The sequence below is a fragment of the Oryx dammah genome, unplaced genomic scaffold (genome assembly GCF_014754425.2).
Source record: "Oryx dammah isolate SB20612 unplaced genomic scaffold, SCBI_Odam_1.1 HiC_scaffold_7, whole genome shotgun sequence".
NCBI classification, from domain to species: Eukaryota; Metazoa; Chordata; class Mammalia; order Artiodactyla; family Bovidae; genus Oryx; species Oryx dammah.
This window is the reverse complement of record NW_024070191.1, coordinates 34848381-34866818: the sequence shown is the minus strand read 5'-3', so window position 1 is coordinate 34866818 and position 18438 is coordinate 34848381.

Here is an 18438-nt window from a genome sequence, read left to right as displayed (position 1 = left end):
ACACCGTAGCTTTGACTAGACAGACCTTTGTTGGCAAAGTAATGTCTCTGCTTTTGAATATGCTATCTAGGTGGGTCATAGCTTTTCTTCCAAGAAGCAAGTGTCTTTTAATTTCATGGCTGCAGTCACCATCTGCAGTGATTTTGGAGCCCAGGAAGATAAAGTCTGTCACTGTTTCCATTGTTTCCCCAGCTATTTGCCATGAGGTGATGGGACTGGATGTCATGATCTTAGTTTTCTGAAGGTTGAGTTTTAAGCCAGCTTTTTCACTCTCCTCTTTCACTCTCAAGAGGCTCTTCAGCTCCTCTTGGCTTTCTGCCATAAGCACATATGCATATCCAGAACTGTTGGGCGTTCCATTTTTGTTGTCCTAAGCTCCCCAGTGGCCCCTCAGTATTCCTGGGAATGATCCAGTGATGAGAGCTGCGGTGCCCCTGAGAGCTCCAACTGTGTCTTTTTACCAGTGAAGAAACTGAAGCCCAGAGAGGCTAAGTGCTTGCCCAAGGTCACCCAGCTGGTTAGCGGCAGAGCTGAGACTTAAACCCTGGTCTCTGACTCGCTGACAAACTCTTTCCTTCTCCAGGCTGATGCTCAGTCTTGCTGGGAGCAGCCAACCACCCTGGGTGAGCCTTTGAAATAGTCCTTCCTGAGCCAGAAATTTATCTTTCTTGAGTGGATGTTTTGAGTTTGCAAAGTTATGGCTGAGGCCTGCTGCTCCTGAGGGCTGAGGCCGCGAGGGCCCAGGACGTGGGGGAATTAACAATGTTTAAGGAAGAGACGCACAGGTACTTGAGTTGGGCAGGAGGGGAGGACACCTCGTAATTCTCCCAGGTTCATTGCTGTCTGGGCCCCAGGGCCTCCCGCCTCTGCTGGTGGGGGCTGGGCTTCAGGTTCTGCCTGGGTTGCTGGGAAGATGGGTTCTCTAGTGCGGATGTCAGCACGCTTGTTCAGAAGAGTGAAGTGAGTCAGAAAGAGAAAGATAAATGTCGTCTTCCAACGCACATATATAGCATCTAGAAAAATGAAGAATTCATTTACAGGGCAGCAATGGAGAAACAGACAGAGAAGATAGACTTATGGATATGGGGAGAGGGGAGGAGAGGGTGAGATGTATGGAAAGAGCACCATGGAAACTCACATTACTGTATGTAAAATAGATAGCCAACGGGAATTTGCTGTATGGCTCAGGACACTCAAAGAGGGGCTCTGCACTGACTTAGAGGGGTGGGATGGAGAGGGAGGTGGGAGGGAGGTTCAAAACGGAGGGGATATATGTTGATTCATGTTGAGGTTTGACAGAAAGCAACAAAATTCTATAAAGCAGTTATCCTTCAATAAAAAAAATAAAAAAAGAAAGCATTTGTTGAACTGGCTGCTGAATGAATGCTTGTCACAACTAATTTGTGAGCTCTTTAGGGGCAGGGAACACACCATCCAGTCTCTGCTGAACTTGGCTCAGCTGCAGGGCGAGGACTGGAGCAGGATTCCCTTCTTTTTCGTCCTGATGCTCCACTGCTTGGGTCACCTAGATGCAAAGCCCCACTTGCCTCTGCAACGCTGTGCCTCCCTGTCCCTCTCCCAGGACCTTGCAGGTTGAACTGGCCTTGCACTCCACTGGGGTGGCTTCGAGCTCCTCCCTCCCCTCCCCCAATGCCTCCAGGCCCTCATTAGCTGTCAGCTGTTTGCTTCTCAGACAGGGGCTTCTGCCCCAGAAGCAAGAAGGATGCAAGTGACAAGGGGACGCTTGTCTAGTCCCTGAGTCTATAGCAGTGTCTGACAGCTGATGGTCACTGGATGAGTATGGAATGGAAACATCTTTCCCCCAGTACTCTCAGTTATACTCTACAAATAAAGTGCATTTATCTTGACTTGGCCCAGAAGACATGACCTGTATCCTGAACGTGATATTCATCATTTTCGTTATCACCATGTAGATATGTGCATGCATGCTCAGTCACTTCAGTCGTGTTTGACTCTATGTGACCCTGTGGACTGTAACCCTCCAGACTCCTCTGTCCGTGGGATTTCCCAGGCAAGAATACTGCAGCGGGTTGCCACTTCCTTCTCCAGGGGTATTCCTGACCCAGGGATCGAACCTGTGTCTCTTTCGTCTCCTGCATTGGCAGGCAGGTTCTTTACCACTAGCACTACCTGGGAAGCCCCTGGGACCCCCATGGGTGCCAAACTCTGAGGATGCTCAACGATGGTTGAATTCATGGATGTGGAACCTGCAGGTGCAGAGGCCGAGTGTATGTAGAACCAGGCAAGGGCGAGTGCAAGAACCAGAGAATGAGACCCTCAGAGCTGGCAGGAATGCTTGAGGACCCTAGGTGCAGACCATAGGCCTTTAGGTGGCAGGTCCAGCTGAATTTGTGGGAAGGGGCCGTCTTTTTCCATAAATACTCTCAACAGGGAAGCTTTTCCCACTGGTTTTAAGAGAACCGTTCTCTGAATCCAGTATCCGAGAGAGTAAATGCAGACACATTCTCTTATAATAATAATAAAAACTGACCATGTGTCAAGTCCCATTCTAAGCGCTCTATTTGTGTTAACGCGTCTCCATAATATCCTAATGGGTTGGTGCACATGAGGAAACAAGGCCCTGAGGGGTGATGCAACTTCCCCAAGTTTACACAGCAAGGACACGGAGGAGCTAGGATTTGAACTCGATCTCTTAATGCTTGGATCTCTAGGGGCCAGCGTGGTTGAATAGCTTAGGGCATGTTTTTTAGAATCTGATTGCAAACCCTAGCTGTTAAACATTTATTTATAAACATCATTTATTCAATGATCCAGCAGTTCCATTCCCAAGAGAAATGAAATCACATGTATAAACAAATACTTCTCTAAGAATATTCACATCAGTCTTTTTCAAAAAAGCTCCAAACTAGAAACTACTTGATAACACTGATAAATAGGAGAATGAAAAAAATGTACTATATTTACATAGTATATTCTTGTGATTAATTACTAGTACATTTTCATAATACAATGAAAAAGAATGACCTCTTACAGGCCAAGCAGCATGAATGAATCCTAAACATTTTATACTAAGTAAGTAAACAAAGGGAGTCACAAAAAAGTACTCTATGATCCCATTTTTATAAAATCCAAAAATAGGCAAATATAGTCTATAATGAAAAGTCATATAGTGGGGAATGTTGATGGTGGACAAATTCTGTATCTTGGTGTGGATGGTAGTTACAAAAGTTGTACAATTATTGAAACATATCAAGCTGAATATCAAAGATTTGTGACTTTCATTGTGTGCTAATTATACTTTTTTAATTGGAAATAAAATCTTGGCTGTGCTACTCACTGGCTGTCTTTGAGTTTTTGAGTTATGTTACCTCCTAAGCTTGAGTTGTCTCATTTATAAGATGAAGAACATAGAGTTTTTCCAATTCTTATATGTTATGATTTTATAAATCTTCTTAATTATTTAAAAGAAACAACAGAGGAACATTTAATTGATCTTGGGTTGGGGAGAGCTTTCTAAACATAAAGCCATGGAATCAATCATAGAGGAAACTGTCAGATTTAACTACATACGATGAACAAGAAACCCCAAACTGTCTGTATTATGTTTTAATCCCTCTATAATAAACATTAAAAGAAAAACTAAGAAAATAGCAAAAAATATTCACAATAAATTTGACAAAGAATTAGAGCCTTAATTACATCAAGTCAATAAAAAGATACTAACATCCAAACTGGAAAATGATGAAAGAAAATGAACAAGCAATTCATAGAAGAAACCCAAATGGCCAGCAAACCTAAGAACTGGTCAATAGAGTCATTAATCAAAGAAATATCAATCAAAATAATGAGATAGCATTTCCTCCTATTAATCTGGAAAACATTTAAAACAGTGACTTGTTTTTGCAGTGCTTCCACATGAACCCATTGCTGTTAGGACTATAAATCGATGCAACATTACTGGAAACAATTTAACCGTAAGAATGTTCTTAAAAATATTTGTCATTTGTCACAGTAACGCCACTTCCAAGTAACTCCTAAAAAATAATCAGAATGTGATTAAAGACTTATGTCTAAGGATGTTCATCACAGTCCTTGTCTAATTGTTAAAAATTATAAACAACCTGAAGGTTTAAAAATATTATTCAGCTATAAATATGGTATTTTGAAAAAGCATTTAACGGCAATAAAATATCTATCATCGGATGTTAAGAGAACAAAGCAGAATAATAAAACACACCATGTGATTTGATTTGATTTTGAAATTTGCTGCTGTTGTTATTTAGTCACTAAGTTGTGTCCAACTCTTTACAACCCCATGGACTGCAGCCTGCCAGGTTCCTCTGTGCTCTGCTATCTCCTGGAGTTTGCTCAGATTCATGTCCATGGAGTCAGTGATGATTTGCACCCCTCTCATCCTCTGTCATCCCCTTCTCCTGCCTTCAATCTTTCCCAGCATCAGGGTCTTTTCCAATGAGTCATTTCTTTGTATCAGGTGGCCAAAGGATTGGAGCCTCAGCTTCAGCATCAGTCCTTCCAATGAATATTTAGGGATGATTTCCTTTAGGATTTTTAAATAGCTTGTATTTCTAATATCCACTGAGAAAAACCTAAAAGGGAAGACACACAAATGTTAGTGGTAGAAATCTTGGGGAGGGGAGAGAGACCTTGAGTGACAATCTTCTTAAAAAGTTTTCTTCTTAAACTTCTCAGTATACAGACACAGCTCACTTCATTGCTCTTCATAAACAGTGTGATTTTCACAAAATAAAGTTCGGTGGCAACCCTGTCTTGAGGAAGTCTAGCATAGCAGCGTACTTTCCCAACATCCCTCGCTTACTTTACATCTCTGTGTCACATTTTGGTAATTCTCATGGTATTTTCAACTTTTTTATTATCACTTTATTTGTGATGGTGGTCTGTGATCAGCAATCTTTGATACTACTATTGTAATTATTTTGAGGTTCCACAAACCACGCCCATATAAGATGGTGAACTCAACTGATAAATGTTGTATGTGTTCTGACTGCTCCACCCATGGGCCATTCTCCCATCTCTCCCCCTCCTTGTTCCTTGAGACACAACAATATTGAACTTAGGCTGGTTAATAATCCTACATTGACCTCCTAGTGTTTCAAGTGAAAGAGTCAAATATCACTTGTGTTAAATCTAAAGCTGGAAATGATGAACTTAGTGAGGAAGGCATGTTGAAAGCCAAGACAGGTTGAAAGCTAGGCCTCTTGGAACAAACAAGTTGTGAGTGCAACTTGCTGTTAATGCAAGTTAACCATGTTGTGAATGCAGAGAAAAAATTCTTAGGGGAAATGAAAAATGTTCCTCCAATGAACACATGAATGATAAGAAAGCAAACTGGCCTTATTGCTGATATGGAGAAAGTTTCAGTGGTCTGGACAGAAGAGCGAACCAACCACAATCTTCCCTTAAGCCAAAGTCTAACCCAGAGCAAGATCCCAAGACTCTTCAATTCTATGTATATCGGGAGAAGAGAGGAAGCTGCAGAAGAAAAGTTTGAAGCTAGCAGAGGCTGGTGCTCAAGGTTCAATGAAAGAAAAATGTACTGACTTATTTCACAGGCTGTCACTCTTCAGGTCAAATTAAGCACAAAAATTAGAGTATTTGTGGGGCTTCCCTTGTAGCTCAGTCGGTAAAGAATCTGCCTTCAGTGCAGGAGACTGGGTTCAATCCCTGGGTTGGGAAGATCCTCTGGAGAAGGAAATGGCAACCCACTCCAGTATCCTTGGCCTGGAAAATCTCATGGACAGAGGAGCCTGGTGGGCTGCAGTCTATGGGGTCACAAAGAGTCCGGCACGACTGAGCGACTAACACCCAAACAGTTAATTGGTCATAAATGTGTAGGTTTGAGACTGTATCAGTTCATTCTAGTTGCTTTGACAGTGAAACCTTATCATCTCCCTTGCTGAACATAAAGGGCTATTTCTCACTCACACAAAGTTCCACTCATGGGGACTGGGCCCTACTCCATATGAGGTTTCAGGGATATGAGCTGATGGAAGCTCTGGACATGTGGTTCCCAGGACTTCCAGGACACAGGAGAAGAGAGTTTGGAAGAGACACATTCATTTCTTATTTATTTTAGTCTAGACGACATCCAGTTAGTTCCACTCATTGGTGAGAGCCAATGATGAAGGGTCTGGGAGACGTGGTCCTGGCTGCTTCCCAGCAGAGCCTGTACTGGGCAAGTGGAGTGCAGATCTTCGGCCTATTTAGCACCCACTTAGCCTATTTAACATAGCCCCTATGGCCCTTCTTGTATTTAAAGAGCTCCTCTGGTGGCTCAGCTGGTAAAGAATCCGCCTGCAATGCGGGAGACCTGGGTTCTATCCTTGGGTTGGGAAGATCCCCTGGAGAAGGGAAAGGTTACCCACTCCAGTATTCTGGCCTAGAGAATTCCATGGACTGTATAGTCCATGGGGTTGCAAAGAGTCGGGCACGACTGAGCAACTTTCACACTTTAGCCAAGAATGACGCCATCAACTCAGGATCACAAACTTTGCTAAGAACACAGTAAGATCTTGAGTGAGGTCTCTGACTCATGCCAAGTGTTGCTATCATTAAGATCTCTTTGTCATTATTCCTTTTTAAAAGAGATAACTCATGGCATGACTTCTTTGGGCTTCCCAGGTGGCGCTAGGGGTAAAGAACTCACCTGCCAATGCAGGAGATGGATCCCTGGGTCAGGAAGATCCCCTGGAGGAGGGCAGGGCAACCTACTCCAGTATTCTTGCCTGGAGAATCCCACGGACAGAAGCCTGGTGGACAGTCCATGGGGTCGCAAAGAGTTGGACACGACTGAAGCGATTCAGCACGCACACACGTGAATATTTTCTGTTCACTTCCACTGCAGAGCTCTGGCTGGGGTGATTCTTTTCTCTGGATTTTCTGCACAAGTGTCCAAGCTCTGCTGACTTAACCAGCTGAATCGGGGTTGGCAATGGACCTCGGGTCTGTCCTGCTTTGACAGCGAGCCTGCTGTCCCTTCTTCTCTGAGTGCCCTCGACACCTTCTCCTGTTCCAGAAAGGTAGCCTCTTTCCCGGTTCGGCCTTAGGCAGCAGGATGCGGGAGAGCCCCTGCTCCCCGCAACCCACCTCTGCCCATTCTTTCCTTGCTGAGGACTGTCGTGACCATATTGATGAAAATCACTGGGAATGTTTTGGGGGCTCGCCCATTTTCACATCCTGTCTCCCCCCAGGCTTTTCCGAGGGAAACTTGGCAACATGACAACTCCCCCTCCTGGAAGAGCTGGCCAGCCCGTGAGCTTCTTTGCCTTTGGCTGGAATGATCTCAGTGCAGGACTGCAGTGCTGGCCCGCACCTCTGATGAGCGGCTTTGATTACCTTTCAGCCATAACGTATGGGACAACAATTTAATGGGTCCCTAATAAACTCAATTTTCGGATACAAAACACATTTAAGAGAAGGTGTCCACAGGGTAAACATTAACAACTGGGCCTTGGGGTAAACACAGGTGTGAACCATAACCATCTCAACGGGGAACACTCAATGGCCGTCATGTCGTGTAGGTTTGACACAGTTGGCAGCCTCTACAGCCGGATCAATGGCTAGGATTATAGCCTCTCTGTGCCTTTAAGGTTGGCAGGTCAAGATCTGGGACAGCATTGTGTCAGCAGGGTTCAATCAAAGAACCACAACTGCTAGGATGGTATCCATATTTTCTCCATAAACATCTTTACCACAGGCCGCTTCGCTGCACAGCTAATAGGCCATAAAGTAATTTTGCCATAAAAGATAAGGTTGACAGCTGGGTTTCATTTCTCCAAGGATGCAATGCTCTCCCCCCACACTGCACCCCTTTTTTGAAGTCTGATGGACTATTGCCACATAAAAAAATTTTTTTTGGAGTTTAGTTGATTTACAATGCTGTGTTAGTTTCAGGTATACTGCAAAGGCTCAAATACATATATATGTATAATCTTTACTCTTTTTTAGAGTCTTTTCCCATGTAGGCCATTGGAGTATTGAGTAGAGTTCCCTGTGCTGTATACAGTAGGTCTTTATCAGTTATCTATTTTACATAGAGTAGTGTGTATGTGTCCATCCCAGTCTCTCAATTTATCCCTCTCCTCCTTACTCCTTGGTAATCATTAGTTTGTTTTCTGCACCTGTAACTCTGCTTTTTGAAGATAAGTTCATTCGTAGCATTTTCAAAGATTCCACATATAAGCGATATCATATGATATTTGGCTTTTTCTGTCTGACATGCTTCACTCAGTATGACCATCTCTAGGTCCATCCGTGTTGCCACAGATGCCATTATTTATTCTTTTTTCTGTGGCTGAGTGATACCCCATTGTACACATGCACCATATCTTCTTTATGCTTTCCTCTGTCATTGGACACTTAGGTGGCTTCCATGTCCTGCTTATTGTAAATAGTGCTGCCATGAACCCTGGGGTGCGTGTGTCTTTTCAAATTATGGTTTTCTCTGGATATATGACCAGGAGTGTGATTGCTGATCATCTGGTACCTCTATTTTTGATTTTATAGGGAACCTCCATACTGATCTCCATAGCAGCTGTATGTCCCCTCTTTTTATATAATATACATCTCAGGCCTCATAATGGTCTCTATAAAGCTGTAGATTTGGCTGACTTAAAATAGTGGATGATAATAACCTTGTATACAGACTAGATAAGACAAAGATGAGAAAATTTACTGGAAGTGTAAAATTAGAGCATGCAAAGTCGAATTGCATACCATACTAGAAAATAACACATTAGTTTGCAAATCCTTTCATGAACACAGTCATCCCTCAACCCCTCAGAACCACAGATCTTTGTAAGATATGGCTCATAATTCGCAAGAGTCTTCGAGAGCATTAGTGATAAATTCATTGGCTGACTTGGACATACCAGTTTCTTTTCTCCTGCTTTCTCCTCCTGTTTCCTCTTTCTTCTCTTCCTCAAATTTACCAATATTGGCAGAATTGGCAGTTGAAGGCAAAAGAAATATTAAATCCCTCTCTTTCCTCCCAAAAGATATGATTAACCTGCTTTCTGATAAATGTAGTTCTCTTAAAAATGATTATTTTTTTCTCACTATTTGATAACAGAGAACACGACACAGATGAAATTGATATTTTCATAGAATCTGGCTTGATTTGGTAAAATATAAGGACTGGACAGGTGATGGAATATTTCAATGTAGCCCAGATGTGCTCTACCAGTTGTGTACGTTCCATATATCAGCGAGAAATAGAAGTGTACCTCATCTAGTCATTTTACTTCCAGGGAAATCTGGAAAAATTGGCAGCAGATTTTATAATACAGTTTTATATGGTAAAGAACTTACTTCCGACATTAGATCCTGAATCCTTAATGATTGACTTTGAGAAAGGAAGTATCATTGGTTTCCTTAAGATATATCTGAATACAAGGATAACAAGTATTGACGAAATTTGGCCTCTGTACACTGGTGCCGGGTTTAATCTGGGACACAGAGCGTTGGGTGATGTATTCAGAGAGAAAGCTTTATTGCTTTGCCAGGCAAAAGGGGCCACAGCAGGCTAATGCCCTCAAGATGGTGTGTCCTGCCCTAGAAGGGGCAGTGAGGAGTCTCACAGTGTTCAAGGAGCAGGGCGTAGTCAGCTCACAGACCTTCTTCTGATTGGTTGGTGGTAAGGCAACTGGGAATCAACATCATCAACTTTCTGGTTCCAACTGGTCTGGGGTCTACGTGCTGGTGAGCAGCATAGAGTTAACTTCTGTCTGACGGGGGTTTCAGTATCTGCAAAACAGCTCAAAGGACATGGCTCAGAATATCACCTACAGTCCTTGAGGAAGAACTAAATGTCTTTGATTTTGTTTAATGGCTAAAGTATCATTATTTTGTATTGCTTGATGGTTTTTCTTTCATTCTGCACTTTCTCACTTCTCTGATTAAATTTATTCTTTAACTAAAGGTTTTCTATAGACAAAAGGCAGGTGGAGGACGCGGGTGGCAGTTGTTTTGGAAAGGCTCCTCCTTGGTTATAGGATCCTGCTCAGTTGTAGCAGCTGTTTGTTTTATTTGGCAAAAAACAAAAAACCAATTCTGCTAAGTCATTGACATTGGACCAATGTTGCTCTATCAAACAGAGGCTGAAGTTAACGCGAAAACTTAAAACATAAAGAAGTGTTAGCACTTGTCAGTGATGTTATTGGTGGCTTTATTGAGCTGATGGGTGACCATGATTTGCCCCAAGAGTTGGTTCCATGTTTCGAAACAGATGACATTGGAGGAGGAAGAGGATGAGTGTCTCCCAAGCACAGAGTTGAAGCCACACTTCCCAGAGAGCTTTGGAACGTCTATCAGCAGACACGTTACAACCTGCCAAGAACAGACAGTGGTGAAGAAGCCTTCGTAAGGAGATGCAGGGCTCACTTACAAACGTACACCCTAGGATTTGGAAACTGATACCTGCCTTAACGAAGACATAAATCTTAGAGTAAAAGGATACATGCGATGCCAGACTAGGATGCAAGTCAACAAACAAAAAATTGTGTAAGACTATGAATGAAGGAAAGATATGGAAGACAAGTGCTGAGACAAAAATCCACAAATTAAAATCAGTTAATTGGGCAGTGTTGCCATGAACCCACAGACATTTTAATGTATTCAATTTTTTTTTTTTTGGTATTTTCATTTCACAATAAAATATTTTAAAAGGTTTGTTACTAATTTTTCCTGGCTTGTTATGTCCTTTATTTTATTTTCTATGATCAGAATTGTTTTATGATCAATTAATTGTGTGGAGAAATTGCTTCTGGCAAACATTCTTACAGCGAAATACTTAGAACCCATTAGGATATATAATGAGGAATTTATTGTGGGGATCTGACCTCCCACAATTCTGGGAGTTGGTGAAAAGATGTTGACAAAAAGTTAATCAGCAATCTAAGAAAGAAATGGAAAATCTTATTTGAGCCAATTTGAGGATTGTAACCCAGAAAGAGCATCTCAGAAAGTTCTGAGAACTGCTCCCCTGCCTTTAGACACAGTTTATAGAAGTTTTTTGAGACAGAGGGCTGGACATCAATGATATATTATTGACAGTTCACATAACCTGGATCTAAGTATCATCCTGGTAGGTCATGTGACCCTTTATAAGTTCTAAAAGGAATTATCTTATGGATGCTGGGTCAATGCTGCCCTATATGGTTGAACAGCTATTCTTGCCAGTGGGGGAGGTTTAGAGATCCCTGATACAGGTACAATGGTGCACTGTGGTGGGGAGGAGCGAGGCAGAGGAGACCAAAGTGCAGAGAAGAATTTTGTATAAATTTCTCTTGTCTTGCCATAAAAATATGACTTTTATTTCACAGAGGTTAAGAGGTTGTGGCCTCTCTGCCTGGTGCTGGAGTCCCAAGTCAGCAGGCAGGCAACTGAAAAGAAAAAAAAAAAAGTACATACAACAGGAGAAGATAGGAGAAATTGAAACTGACACAGATGGTCTGGAAGCCATGAGAATGGGCTGGAATCTGTGTTGGTCCCTTGTCACCTCTAAGCTTCCATCTCTGATGACGGGTGCTGATGGGCAGGAGAAGCTGGCATGAGCTCGCAGAGCTAAGCACATCTGGTCCATGAACTGACTGGTAGACGTGTGGTCTGGCTGGTGATGGAGCTGCTTCACCATCACCCTGGCGAGTCAGCGGGTGATGACAGCGTGTGTCTGTGGGCATGAAAGGAGTAAGTCCCCAGCTTCGCGTCTATGATCTAACACAAAATGTGTTTGGAGGCTGGTGCTAACCCAGAACTTCTGGGAAGAAGAGGATTGGTTACTATATATACAAATATACTCTTTATCAAAATAAGAACAAATATTTACAACTATTCCAATCCTCATTCTGCAATTGTGTGCATGGTTGTAACTACTATTTATATGTATCCTCTTGCATTTCTCACTGGATATTTATTCCTTTTGTTCTTGGCAAGCACCTTGGCTGGTTGTTGTTCCCTACCTAGTGAGGTGAAACAGACCTTCAGTTTTGAAGAGTTTGGGCCATTAACAGTACTGTCTGTAGGTTCCCATCAATTTATTCTCTTATAATTATAATCCTGTTACATTAATTTAATTACAGGCAAAGGGAGCCTGTAATTGGTTGAATTGTGCTCTCTCTCTCTCTCTGTCTCTCTCTCTCTATATATATATACACACATCTGGAAATACTCTATTTCCAGGGGGACTTCAGGTTAGGAACTGTATATGTATATAGTGATATTTGTGGGCTCTCTCTCTCTATATATATATACACATATATGTGTGTGTATATGTATATATATGTGTACATGCTCAGTCATGTTGGACTCTTTGAGATCCCATGGACTGTAGCCCACCAGGCTCCCCTGTCCATGAAATTTCCCAGGCAAGAATATTGGAGTGAGTTGACATTTCCTTCTCTAAGGGATCTTTCTGACCCAGGGATTCTGGGAGGCAGATTTTTTATCAACTGCATCATCTGGGAAGCCCACAGATATCACTATATATATATATAGTTCCTAACTTCCAGTCCCTGTGAAAATAGAGCATTTTAAGATGTCTTCAAGTTGAGATGAGGTCATTAGGTTGGGCCCTAATCCACCGTAAGTGGTGTCCTTATAAGAAAAGGGCAATTTGGATTCAGAGACACACAGAAGAGAGCGCCTTGAGGAGGCACTGGGGCAGAGGGAAGATGCCGACATGATTGTGGAGGCAGAGACTGGAGCGATGCTACCACAAGCCAAGGGTCACCTGGGGCTTCCGGAGCCGGAAGCAGCAAGGAAGGACCCTCCCGTAGAGGCTTCAGAGGCAGTTTTAAGCCACTCCGTGGTGGTCCTCTGTTACGGCAGCCCTAGAAACTAATCTAAGTAGGTAGAAAAAAGCATTAACCAAGTCAATAACTATATACAGATTCTACAGGATATATTGATTTCCCCTGTCAAATAAAAAACACCAGGAATGGTGGCTGTAATTGGAGTCACCATCTAATCAAGTTTACGATAATCCATTGTCATTTTCCAAGATCCACTTTCCTTCTGCACAGGTTGAAAGTGGGTGCAGCAGGAAATCTCCACCCTTAAATCTTTCAAGTCCTCAATTGTGGTTTTAATCTCTTTGTTTTCTGATATTGATGCTACTTTTGGGTTAGTAGATAGAGGCAGGTATGGTGACTTCCATTCAGCTTTCCCTACTGTAATAGCCCTCACTCCATGGGATCCAGCCAGTTGCTGAGTGTATATATTCCAATTATGCATTCCCAGCCTGAGGATAGCTACAGAGTGGGCTTGGGGTCTGAGGACCCCACCCCCCACCCCATGAGATGGACCTGAGCCAAAATCCCTTTGCACCTTCTCATCGCCACAAGCCTCTACACGGACTAGTCTGCCGTTGTGGGGTTTTGGGTGTCTCAGAATCACGGTTGGTTCAGAATCACTGTCTAGTAATCTCCCCCAACTTGATTTTTCTCCTTCCACAAAGCTCAATCTCCCTGGCAAGTGTGTAGCTGCCTTTGGAGGGAACTGGAGGAAGATTCACAGGGCTTTTTTGGTGTAGCAGGTCCTTCCTCAAAAAGACCTGGCCTCCCCTTCCTTCAAGCGTCTCTGGGACAGTGAACTGGTTTTGATAGAGAATGACTTCAGAGTCTGTGAGTCCACTGTGTTTCTCAGACCTTGATCTTCTCAGCTTGCATGGATCAAGGCGTTAGTGGGTGGCCCATCCTATCGGTCCTGCAGATACCCAAGAACTCTGCGGCTCAGTACGGTCACCATGCCAGTAACACCTCTCTGCAATGTGCCTTGGAAATCTTGGCCTTTCAGCCACACGTGGCGTGGGCCACCTTTTGGTCCAGATTTCCGTCCACCAACTGGGCAAACTGTTAGAGTGCTCCCCGCCCCTGGAGTAAATGTACTGGATCTGAAATCTCTGCTTCAGTGGTCCATATCAATCAGTTTGGCTTGATCCAACCTTATTTTTCCTTCCAGTCTGATCGCACACCATTTGGACCCATTCCACACATGTTTCCTTAGTTCTTATCAACATAAATTGGCAAAACCACGCAGTTCTTTCATTGTACAGCATACTTCATCACGAGTCCCTCCCGTACTTCACCCTCTGGACCCTGCGGTTTTGAGTCTGGCCATAAATCTGGATGTGCTGTGAAGGGTGAGGTAGAGCCGGGGAGGCATAATCCTCTGCCGGGCAGGTGAAATCAGCATTGTTTCTTTGGCCAAGGGGAGACTACCCTCCTCATTCTTGGGTGAAAGTTCTGGAAGGAGGTGTGGAAGAACCAAGGGCTTAGAAGCTACTCAAGTGTCCCAACTTTCGGTCTTACCCCTTCGAAGTCGAGGCTCTAACTAACGTCAGAAAGTCCCTGAGGGTGACAGTTCCATCATGTTACAATGTAACCACCTGCAGGTCTAGGCTTTGGTTTAGTTTTTGTTCTTAGAAACCTCAATTTGGTGGCTATAAGAGACAGATTATTTTAGAGTTATAACGGAAGCTGAGTCGCTCGTATGAACCTTGAGCTGGAAACTTCAAGCCCTGATCTCATCATTCACTCCTTCCCCTATTTGTCTGTTGCACTTTGAAACAGGCAGTTGCACTATATTTCTTATTTTCACTACAATTTTTCCTGGCAGCAAAAACTTGTTTACTAAAAGACTCACTCACTTAGGCGCTATTTTGACACTAAGTACAATGGGGCTTCCCTGGGAGGCTCAGACAGTAAAGAATCTGTCTCCAACATGGGAGACCCAGGTTCGATCCCTGGGTCAGGAATAGCCCCTGGAGGAAGGCATGGCAACCCACTCCAGTATTCTTGGCTGGAGAATCCCAAAGACAGAGGAGCTTGGTGGGCTACAGTCCATGGGTCACAAAGAGTTGGACATAACTGAGCGGCTAATGCTTTCACTTACTTTCACAATGGCCTACCAGTATGCCCTTTACCACTGGAGACGAGACCACTAATGCCTTTAAATCTAGACCAGAAAGCCAGTTCAGAGAACCCATCCCTGAGATTTGTTCCCCTGGAACTTCCAGTACTGAATTTTGTATGAGACAAGGTTCAACTAGGGAAGCGGAACCACCCAGAGCTCTACATGACAGGGGTCTGTGATGGCAATTGGCCACGGGTTACTGTGGGTACTCTATGAGAGGCTCTGGTTTGTAAAACGGGTGCCGGATCATGACTGGCTATGTGGTCAGTCTCTAAAGATGCTCCTTCAGTTGGGGAAGCGAGGGCGAGGAGGGACCTACACAGATGACCTAGAACCCATGAGGATGAACTAGAACCCTTGCTGGTCTCTCATCATCTGCCCTGTAAATTTAGCGAGGGGTGCTCTGCAGAAGGCATCAGTGTCTTATGTCACGGAGCTAAAACCCACCCGGCCCACGAGCTGTAGGTGCCAGAGATGGGATCCATCAGGATATGGGGTTGCCCTGTGTGTGGCATCTTTCCCGTGGTAATGGGATGAGCCACAGGCAGTGATGGTGTGAGAGCTGAGACAGGCAGCGCCTGGCGTGCTGCCCTGACTTGCTGAGTGTCGAAAGAATCTGGCTTCTGCTTTACTTCTGGGTTCCCGAAGCTGACACCGCAGAAACCCACCATAGTCTCAAAGTCTGGGAAAGTGCTCTTCCCAAAGCCCTATTGTTCTTTTAAATGCTGACACCTTGAGAGACAAGGACCTTTCCCTCTGACTCCGAGAATGAAAACAAGTTGCTGTGCCCTGTGTGGATGCTGACATCTGGGCTTTGAGCCGTAAGACCCAGCCTGATGTGAGTGGGAGCTTGGGGTTCAGGGTGGAGAGAAGTCAAGTGTCTGTCTCCCTCTGTATGTCTCCCCCCAAGCAAGGTCTCTGTCAAGCTTTGTCTCAGATTCTCGATGCCCATCCAAAAATCCACGATATTTGTCTCAACTTGGCAAGGTGCCTTCACACACACGTATTCTCTCCTTCAGTTCTCATGGAAACTAAGAGATGTTCAACTCGGAACATCTAAGTCATCTCCAAAATAGGCAAGGAGGCCTGAGGGTCTCGAGTCAGGACTTCAGGATCATTTTTCCCTTTAGCCAATCTTCTTGTTCAGGGCTAAGAGCCATTATGCTGTTATTAATAATCTGGAAAACGTGGATGGGAATTTGCAGAATCAGGACCCACTCATGTTCACTACTTATTTCTGCAGCTGCTGGGAAACCAGTCATGCCTTGACACAAATCCAGGAGGACCTCAACCAGTGGTCGGGTCTCCTGAGGAGCTATTCGAAGATACACAAATCAGTGAGGGGCCATCACATTTTCAGAGGCATGTTTGCGTGCTGTGTGGATCTCTGGTTCCCACATATCCAGTTGTGTGCCATTCTTTATTCTTGACACTTAGTGCCTGGAGATGATTATTCTAATAATAGGTTTTGCCTGGCGAATGGGCCTATGCAGTTATAATGATCTGCCAATATTTGTTGAAAGTGAAAGTCGCTCAGTTGTGTCTGACTCTATACAGTCCATGGAATTCTCCAGGCCAGAATACTGGAGTGGGTAGCCGTTCCCTTCTCCAGGGGATCTTCCCAACCCAGGGATCAAACCCAGGTCTCCCTCATCGCAGGTGGATTCTTTACCAACTGAGCTATCAGGGAAGCCCAAGAATACTGGAGTGGGTAGCCTATCCCTTCTCCAGCAAATCTTCCCGACCCAGGAATTGAACCGGGGTCTCCTGCATTGCAGGTGGATTCTTTACCAACTAAGCTATCAGGGAATCCCGGAGACCTTGAAAAGCAGACTTACACCCAATGTTGACGTTAATTCAGGAGATGGTATCATTTATAGGTCCTTTGGATTCTGTATATCAAAACTGTGTCCATAGTCAATCAGATGACCCAGAGGAATATTGCATTCTTGACTTTGTTGTAGTCAATTATCCTCAAGGAACATCTTGGCTCTTCTCCCTGAAAGAGTAGTTTTCAGTACTGGAAACGTTCATGTTCCACTCCCACTGTGGGAGCGGCGGTGGGCGGGGGCGTGGGGGTGGGCTGTGGGAAAAGTAGGGGGAGGTAACCAAGACTCTTAGTCTTCTTGCTCTTCCCCCGTGACCTCTCTCTAGTCCATTCTTCTGAATCACCTGCCAGACAACTAAATCAATTGTCCCTAGTCAAACACAAAAATAAAATTGACCTCCAAATTCCAGATGGAGGCAGAGATTGGATGATGTGGCCACAAGCCAAGGAAAGCTGGCAATGACCGGAAGTTGCCAAGCAAGAGAAGGGAGGATTCTTCCGCAGAGCCGTCAGAGGGAGCTCGGCCCTGCCGACACCTTGATCTTGGACTTCTAGCCCCCAGAACTTTGAGAGAATGCATTCCTGGCATTTTAAGATCCCAGTTTGTGGCGTTTTGGCACCCAGGAGACTTATACAAGTGGTTTTCACAGGAATAACCATAAACACTCCACGAGACTCCGTGACTTGCCCAAGGTCACACAGGTCTCAGTGGCAGAGCTGGAAGTGAAGCCCACGTCTTGACTCAGAGCCTGACCCTTCCTCTGTGTGCAACTGGGGAGCCTCTTGCCTGCACACAGCTGCCCCCCACATGTCCACTTGGATGCTTTGGGGAACTCAGTTCCTAACCCAGGCTCTTCTACAGCATCTTGAAACAAGACCCCGTGGAGACCACCTCACACATAAAATGTATCATTGCCTTCAAATAAAGCAGAGTTAAAAATCCCAGGCCATGTAAGCAAACACCCATGTCTGAGTCTTCAGACTGATCCTGCCAGCTGCTGTAATCATACAAGAGGCTCTTTGAGTCCTTGTGCTATACTATAAAAATGACTGTAGTTTGGAGGAGATGGAGCCCTGTGTGTGGAAGTTCATAACTGATTCAACGTGTCACAGGGAAGGCTGTTTTTTAAATTCCTTCTTGACTCAGTGTCATTGGGATTTAGTTCAACCCAAGGGTCATTAGGTCAGAGCTTGATTCCGGAGGTCCAGGTGGAAGCTTGGCTGATCCAGACGGGCGCTGAGGTTTCATCAATGGTCCAGGGTCCCTGGAGTATGTCTACTTAGGTCTTGGAAGGGCCCATCCGGCAAGAGTCAAGCTGCTGGCCGGACTTTATCACAGAACAGGAAAGAGAGAGGCTCCTTTCCTGGCCAACTAAGCAGCGCTCACGTGCCAGGTGGCAGCGTCACAGCAGCTGTGGCCTCCGAGCCCGGGAAGTGACGGTCCAAGGGAAGAGTCAGAATTCATTTTCTCAGAGGGAAGGGAGATAGCCAAGCTCCAGGCTTGAGTTTCGGGGGGCTCAGGGAGGAGGGGGTGTCCCTGGAGCTGGCAGCAGGGTGGGAATCTTCCTGAAGGGAAGCAGGAGTTGGGCCTTGGGGGAGGGCAGGAGACTGGGGAGACACAGAAGGAAGGAGCGGGGAAAGTCCCCACGAGGGGACCCGGAGCTGTGGATGCAGAGGGA